We start from the raw sequence: 6987 nt of genomic DNA, 5'->3' as shown, positions 1-6987 counted from the left end.
CAGCATTGTCCAATTGAAACAGTTTTGACTTTATAAGCTTTAGAGCATTTAACTTTAAATCAGGTGGATGGATGGTGTTTTTCACATTAGTTCTTTCACTAATTTGATTGGACTGAATATACACCTTCAGATACTTGTAGCAGTTAGTTTTTACTATATCTGTGGTTGGAGCATTTGGCATATTTACAAAGGCTACAGTGTATTTCCCAAAGGCTGTATCTCAATAGATGATTCATCAGGAGCCTCTTTACCAGCAACAGTTTCTATTAATTTATTTTGCAGTCATTTCAGAGGGAATTTCAGTTTCTTTATTGTTCTCTAACATCATATTATGAGATCTTTAGACCATAATATTTACTGTTCATGCCCACTAAGACATGTTTTATAATATGACAGCCAGATTTATTTCACAGCACTGCAGCACAGCAATAGTTTTTAAGGTATTTTCACAAAAAGGAAATGAAGGAATATCCTGCTATAGTAAGCATGCCATGAATCATAACTCTCATACTTTTCTACTGCCCACCCCTGCAAGCTTTGGCCCAAAACCACATCCTAGGCATTCCTGTCAATGTGTAGTGTGTGTCCAGGAAACAGCCCGAGGGCTGACGTTTACGGCTTCCACCTCCTCACAGTATGCACTTTTGGCCCCGTCTAAAATTCCCATATGTTTCAAGAAAAACACAAATGTAATTTTCTTTTTTTCTGCAGTGTACTTTGTTTGACATTATAAATATTCAATTCCAGTCAAAAAGAAGAAGAAATGAATGAGTGGGGTGAACACCGTCAACCAGACTTACCTTTTGACCAAATATCTCGGACAGCACGAGCTTTATGGCTTTCTGCAATCAGCCATTCGTCCAAAAATATTATTAAAAAAAAAAAGAAAGAAGTAAAGCTCAAAAATTTCTGACTGGACAAAAAAATTGAAGAAAAGCTGTCACCACTACAACTAAGAAAATCCATACATTCAAGATCCTGGTCAGATGAATAATGTAAGATTAATCCTTCTCTCTGAATAAAGACAATTCCTCCACCTTCCCTTCAACCCACCGATAAATTGTGAAGGGACGGATTGTGTAAAAAAAAAAAGATGAGGATTTTAGAAAAAAAACAGAGGTAAAGAAAGGCTTAGAGGAACAAGAGGAGGTAAGAGAGGCTAAGGTCCTCAGAGGGAGAGGGATGGAGATAGTTAATCCTTTTCTTAGGATCTGTTCCGTGTATGAATGATATGTCCAGCGCTGTCCTGCTCGTTGGCTTGCGTGTTGCCGTGTGTCTGAGAGGCGTGAGTATGTGTGAAAAAGAGAGAGACGGTGTGTGTGTGTCTGAGAGAGATAGAAAGAGAGGCAACAGCGTTAGGTTGCTGGCGTCATGCGCTACCCCTTCTGTGTCGCTATGTTTGTGATTCCTGCACTCAGCACGCGTCGGAGCGTGTGTGTGTGTTTATCCATGCATGTACACTTGAGGGTTGTCTTTCCGGTGCGCCTTTGTTAGACTGTGTGTGTGTGTGTGTGTGTCTCGATACTCCCACCTCCCCCGTTTTTCTTTACGGTACGTGTGTGCAGCCGTGCATGTGGCAGGAGAATGTACGTGTGTGCGTGTGTGTGTGTGCCTTGTCAAATATAGTAACATTAGTGTATGCTGCCTCTGTCTGCCTGCAGCTCTCCCACTGTGACAGAGAGAAGAAGAGGGAGGTGGAATACAGAGTGCGTGATAATACGAACGAGTGAAAGCTGAAGGAGAGATAAGGGAAAATACAGAGCAACAGAGTGAGGAGAAACTAGAGAGTGGAGTGGAAGGCATTGGGAGAAATGTGAAAGAGGGTGCAAAAAATAAATAAATAAATAAGGAAGCTAGGTAGGAGAAAAGGGAGGCAGAGGACACGGTGGGATGAGGTTGATGGAAGGGGGACGGGAAGAAAGATTTGAGAGAGAAAGCTGTGGCGGTGGAGCGAGGGAGGATGCGAGAGAGAGAGAGAGGGAGGGATCAGCTGATTTCAGTAAAGATGAGAATCTCCCTCTGCCACATGGGCTTTTCTCCTCCCTCGATTTTTTTTCCCTCCTCACGTCTCCCTCTCTCAGCTTTCATTTTCATCCTATTCCCTGTGGCAGCTCTCGTAACGGCTGTGTTTGTGTGTGTGCATGTGGCTGTATGAGCACATGCACTGGTGTGTGTGTCCTTGTTTACATCTCACGGACAGAACTGTGATCCTCATGAGATAAAGCAGTCCATTTTTAGGTAAATTAGATAGATTAAACTAGATAGGTTTATGCATGCCTGTGCAGTGTTTTGTGAATAATTGTGAGAAGCGTTTTGGTGGAAGATATCATTGACAAGTTTAAGACAGGTGTTAGTAAGACAGTATGTGGTTTGTAAAGCGGGAGTAGGGTATGAACTGGTGGGGCGACTGTGTGTTTGTTTGCACACAGCATATAACTACTTGGCTGCTTCCTTACATGGCTTGAATCATAGCTCTCTCACACATACACACACACATTGTGCTGTTAATGAGCATGTGAATCGCTTGGCTCAGATTCAGTGTTCAAATGAGAGACTAGTTGTTTCCATAAGAAACTGAACCAAAATCGCTCATGAGCCAAGCGTCTTTTTCTCTCTCTTTCACTAAAGGGACTGGCATTGTTAACAGAGGGGGGTTTTCATCCTCTCTTTCTTTTCCACATGCTGGAAGCCACCGATGACTGATTTTTACTGTTTTTATTTGGCAAATATGGCCGAAATAGATATTATACACCAACCAGACCAGACCTCAGAGATGATCCTTAACTTTGACCTTTCCGGGAACAAATTTCATGTTGAAGCTGCACCTGTCTTTGGATATTTCCAATAGAGCCCAGCTGATACAGGATTTTTAATACTGATGCTAATACCAATGCACTGATACTGATATTTGGTTATTCAAAAACCTGATATTCCAATACTGACCAATGATTTTTTTTTTAAATTTCAGACACATGAAATATAAAAAGAGTTCCCTAACTCTTATGTGTACTTATTGAGTTTCGTTTTTAGGCTATGCAGACTCTTGGCCTTTGGTGGGCAAACTAGCTAATATGAGCTGATAATATCATCCCTCTAATGAAAAGAGTAGGCTCCAATTAGCAACATTCGAATAACTGTGCAATGCAAAGGACTGTGGAATATAAAGCTGATACCAAGTGCATGGGGCCACTCTGTGACATTTTTACAGTGTTAGACCTCACTCATACAGGCCTAGAGACCAATAAACAAACCCCTGATTAGCTCCAGTTCTGTAATCTCCACCTGGTTGGTGAGTTGTTGCTGGGCGTGGCTAGATGAAATTGGTGGGAAAAAATGCACCAAAAAAACTCGTTTTGATTGCTTTAGTCTTTAGCAGATTTCCACAGATTGGTGTTTCATATGTAAGATATTGAATTGAGTGCAAGTAGTCGCCAACTACTCGCCGACTGACAGTTAAAATGAAAAGTGTGATGCAAACCAAAAACAGAGGCTGTTTGCCTTCAAGGTAAAAGTCGCACTCTTTAAAATTCTAGGTCTGTGTGACTGTTGCCTTATGCAGCTCCTCAAAGCATTTGAACATCTTCCAGCTTCTTATGATCTTGTTATTTTACAGCTTCAGTAAAAGTTTGCAGCATTCCTGATAAGGTAACTGTGCACTTGGCACATAGTTAGCCACTATCTGGTGAACATACTGGTTATTAAGCAGCTAGCGTGCCCAACATTTCCCTTAGATGGCAAAGACCAGAGCAGAATTTAAAGAGGGCGATTATTTTATTTTGAAAGGACATCTATCAGGTGGACAGAAAGACTTTTCCAACTGAGTGCAAATGTTTGTACCATTTAAGATGTAAGTGTAAATACACATCTATTTGTTACGAATTTTTGCATGAACAAAATAAACAGTGAAGAGAAGAAACAGGAACATCATTCTGGAGGTTGGACCAAACAATTGGAAATGGATTTCAAGAAATCCAATCTAACTGTGCACCTTCTTTCAGTTTGCACATGTCAGTGTCTGTTGCCAGGCTGAAATATTTACAAAGGCTGGTTAATACATTGGATTGGTCAGCTGCCCAACACACACACACACACACTTACAAGAATAATCTCAACTGAGTTCTCTGGTTTCCTGTCCAAATGTGGGCACTGTGCTGGCTTTATGACATGGATGTAGTTACTGGCAGACAGAAATCATTATTTTAGCTGCCAGTAGCTCCGGATAGTGTTGGCTGTAAGGACATGCTCTTCAGCGGTATTAAAAATGATTGGCTAGAATGACAGGAATAGCATGGAGTGTGCAATATGCTGTTGCACAAAACAATTTTATCTCAGCGTTGAGTGATGTTAAAAAATATTTAAAGGTAGAAAGAAATTCTATTTTTGAATGAGCAGTGGTAGCAACTCTTCCTGTGTTTGTCTGCACATTCGTGTGCAATCCCAAAGGAGTAATTAGTCCTCTAATTAGTCCTGCCAATCCCCTCCAGAGTGCAGAGGTCAGCAGCCAGGGTCAGCTGCTTGGCACTGCCAGGTATTCAGTGCCAGGCTCAAGGACAATTTGCCACAGTTGTTATAAAATATAAAAATCGTGCTTAAAGCCCAGTGTTAATAATAGAAACTGTGGGGTTTTTTGTTTTGTTTATTTTTCACCGGCAGATGTTTCCCCTCCTGCAGTTTTAAACACCACTCAGAAACCAAGTGAAAGAACACTGAAGGCAATTCAGTTTTTTCAGAGGCATCCATCTGTCGGCTCAAAACCCAAACATTTGGTATCTTGTGCCAGACTTTTGTCTTAGCACCACCCATTAATTATCATACATTGCTTAGCATCTGAAAGAGGCCTTGCACTTCTGTGGTATTGTCAGAGATGTGAGCCCTTGCGGTGGCACTTGCTCTCATGTTCCATTTTTACACTCAAAATTCAGAGTGTTTCAACTCTGACTTTGTTTTTTCATTGACCTTGCGGTTTGCAGCAGATGAAATGACACCTGTCTGTGATGTAACCTGAAAGCAATCCCCAGTGGATGAAAAGGGAAAAAAAACCCTTTCATATCTTACGGCCATCTTTGTTATCAGGTTCTTACTTTTTCTCCAAAGAAGCACAATTGGTGCTGCTTTTTGCATTAAATTCAACTACTGCATGTAAATCACTGACATGTTTGCCAGCCTCTGCACTGTAACGTGCACCCATCTTGTAGTGAACACAGTTAGCACCCCTGGTATTAAGTAAGCAGCACTAGCATTTGGCAAAATCCAATCTCTGATCTAAAATCAAGGCTTAATATGTGCTCAATCCTTTGTTACTTACAAAATCTGTATGAAAACAAAATCCTTATACTCTATGTGTAAAAAAGAAAAGTATGGCTGTTGTTTCAGAACCACGGACAGCAGCACTGTTTGCTGTGTTATGATCTGATGAAATGACACAGAGTGCAGTGTAGTAGACTGTTAAATCCCCCCCCCCCTTTAGTTTCCCAGTTTATTTAATTTTTTGTTGTTGTTGTTTTTGATAGCAAATATTGAATTATTGCCAAAAGTTTTATTTACTAAACAGTCCACAGAGAGAGAGACAGTGGGAAACACAGAGGTGAGAGAGCGAGAGCTATAGCTGTTTCTGTGTGACTCACCTGGCTGATTGTTGCTTGCTTTTAGTTTTGTTTAGTTTCAAGAGGTAGCAGGGGTGCTGAGAGTTTTTGTCTCCTCAAACCCGCCAGAGCAGCACAGTCACTTCGTCCCAGACCTCCAGATTTACAAATGAAACTCTTTTCTGAAACAACAGAAAGAGTCCACTGTGGCTATAATTCTCAATGTTCATGTAATATATATATATATACATATTTAAAAGCAAGTTGTAAAATTCTGATAAATGTTTAATTTAATAAACAACACTGTAGAGAGTGTGATTGCTCCTCTAGCTCAGGTAGTTCATTTAAAATTTTGCACACTGATTGAGAAGGAAGAGCTTTTTACAACCAGGTAAGAATGCAAGGCAAGCTTATTTATTTGTTTCTCCAAGGGATTTTTTCCTCTTTTTTTAGGATTGTTTATATGTCTGGCAAAAAAGGCATGCTGGCATTGGGATCCATTTTAAGTGCCAGCACCTCCTGCCAAGGCGACTTTTATGGCCAGTTCTGTTCCATCAATGATGCAGGAAAATACGTGTTATGAAAAATGATTACTTGCAACGGTTTGGAGCAGGAAAGTGTATTTTTTGTGTTTTCTGCATGCCTGTTGTGGTGTTGCACAGAAACATTCATCCTCTAGCTACATGAATATTGTTTTATTTATTATCTTGTTGGCATAATTAAATCCCTGCAGTCCTTGCTGTCTCTTGCCTCCAGTATTGATGATATATGAATTTAAACCCAGTCTGTAGCATTCATTATAAGTTGGAGTATCACCCCCCCTTTTCTTCTTTCACTCTCTTATGCCAGCTCCCTCTTCCCTCATATCTCTCTCTCTCCTTCCCTATCTCCTCACACTCAGCTACCTCCTCCCATGCTGCGTAATTTACTGTGCTATTGGGTGAGTGTCACTGAAGATGAATTGGCCCTAGCCTTTGTATTAACACCAGGTCTGGCTGGGCACGTTTAGCACTTCTACCACTAGTTCCTGCATAGAGCAAGTAACTTCAAGGCTCCATCTGTCTCTTCTTGCACACAGAGAAAAATTATACATGTTCATGGTTCCATCAGAGTCTGGACTGGTGTCCCTGTTCCCATTCATCAGCTTTTCCTTGTAATCCGTGAATCAGCCTTATAGTGGCCAGACAGTTTTATGGCTCTTTGGTCAATATGGTCAATGAGGACTGCTGCATAAAAAAATCAATCATGTTTTAATTTGTGGCTTGAGACACATTTTCCCAGACAGGCTTTTATTCCAGTGCCTCAGCCTTTTTATTTTATTTTATTTTATTTTATTTTATTTTATTTTATAGATACAGTATAGCTTTTATATACGTTTAACAGTTTTTTTTCCCCTCATATTGAA

General features: G+C 40.5%; 2 protein-coding genes across 4 annotated transcripts in view; one reads left to right on the top strand and one right to left on the bottom strand.

The window, feature by feature from the left end:
* lrtm2a (leucine-rich repeats and transmembrane domains 2a) overlaps nt 1-1398 on the bottom strand; it is a 27666-nt gene extending 26268 nt beyond the window's left edge. Inside the window, exon 1 of the mRNA XM_005733419.1 lies at nt 801-1398. The gene's annotated coding sequence lies outside the window, so the exon portion shown is untranslated. The remainder of the gene's footprint in view (nt 1-800) is intronic.
* cacna2d4a (calcium channel, voltage-dependent, alpha 2/delta subunit 4a) overlaps nt 1-6987 on the top strand; it is a 106715-nt gene that overhangs the window by 66589 nt on the left and 33139 nt on the right. The window lies entirely within an intron of this gene.

This window comes from Pundamilia nyererei, unplaced genomic scaffold (assembly GCF_000239375.1).
Source record: "Pundamilia nyererei isolate P.nyererei 1_Seehausen unplaced genomic scaffold, PunNye1.0 scaffold00052, whole genome shotgun sequence".
Taxonomy (NCBI): domain Eukaryota; kingdom Metazoa; phylum Chordata; class Actinopteri; order Cichliformes; family Cichlidae; genus Pundamilia; species Pundamilia nyererei.
This window is presented reverse-complemented; position numbering and strand designations above follow the sequence as displayed.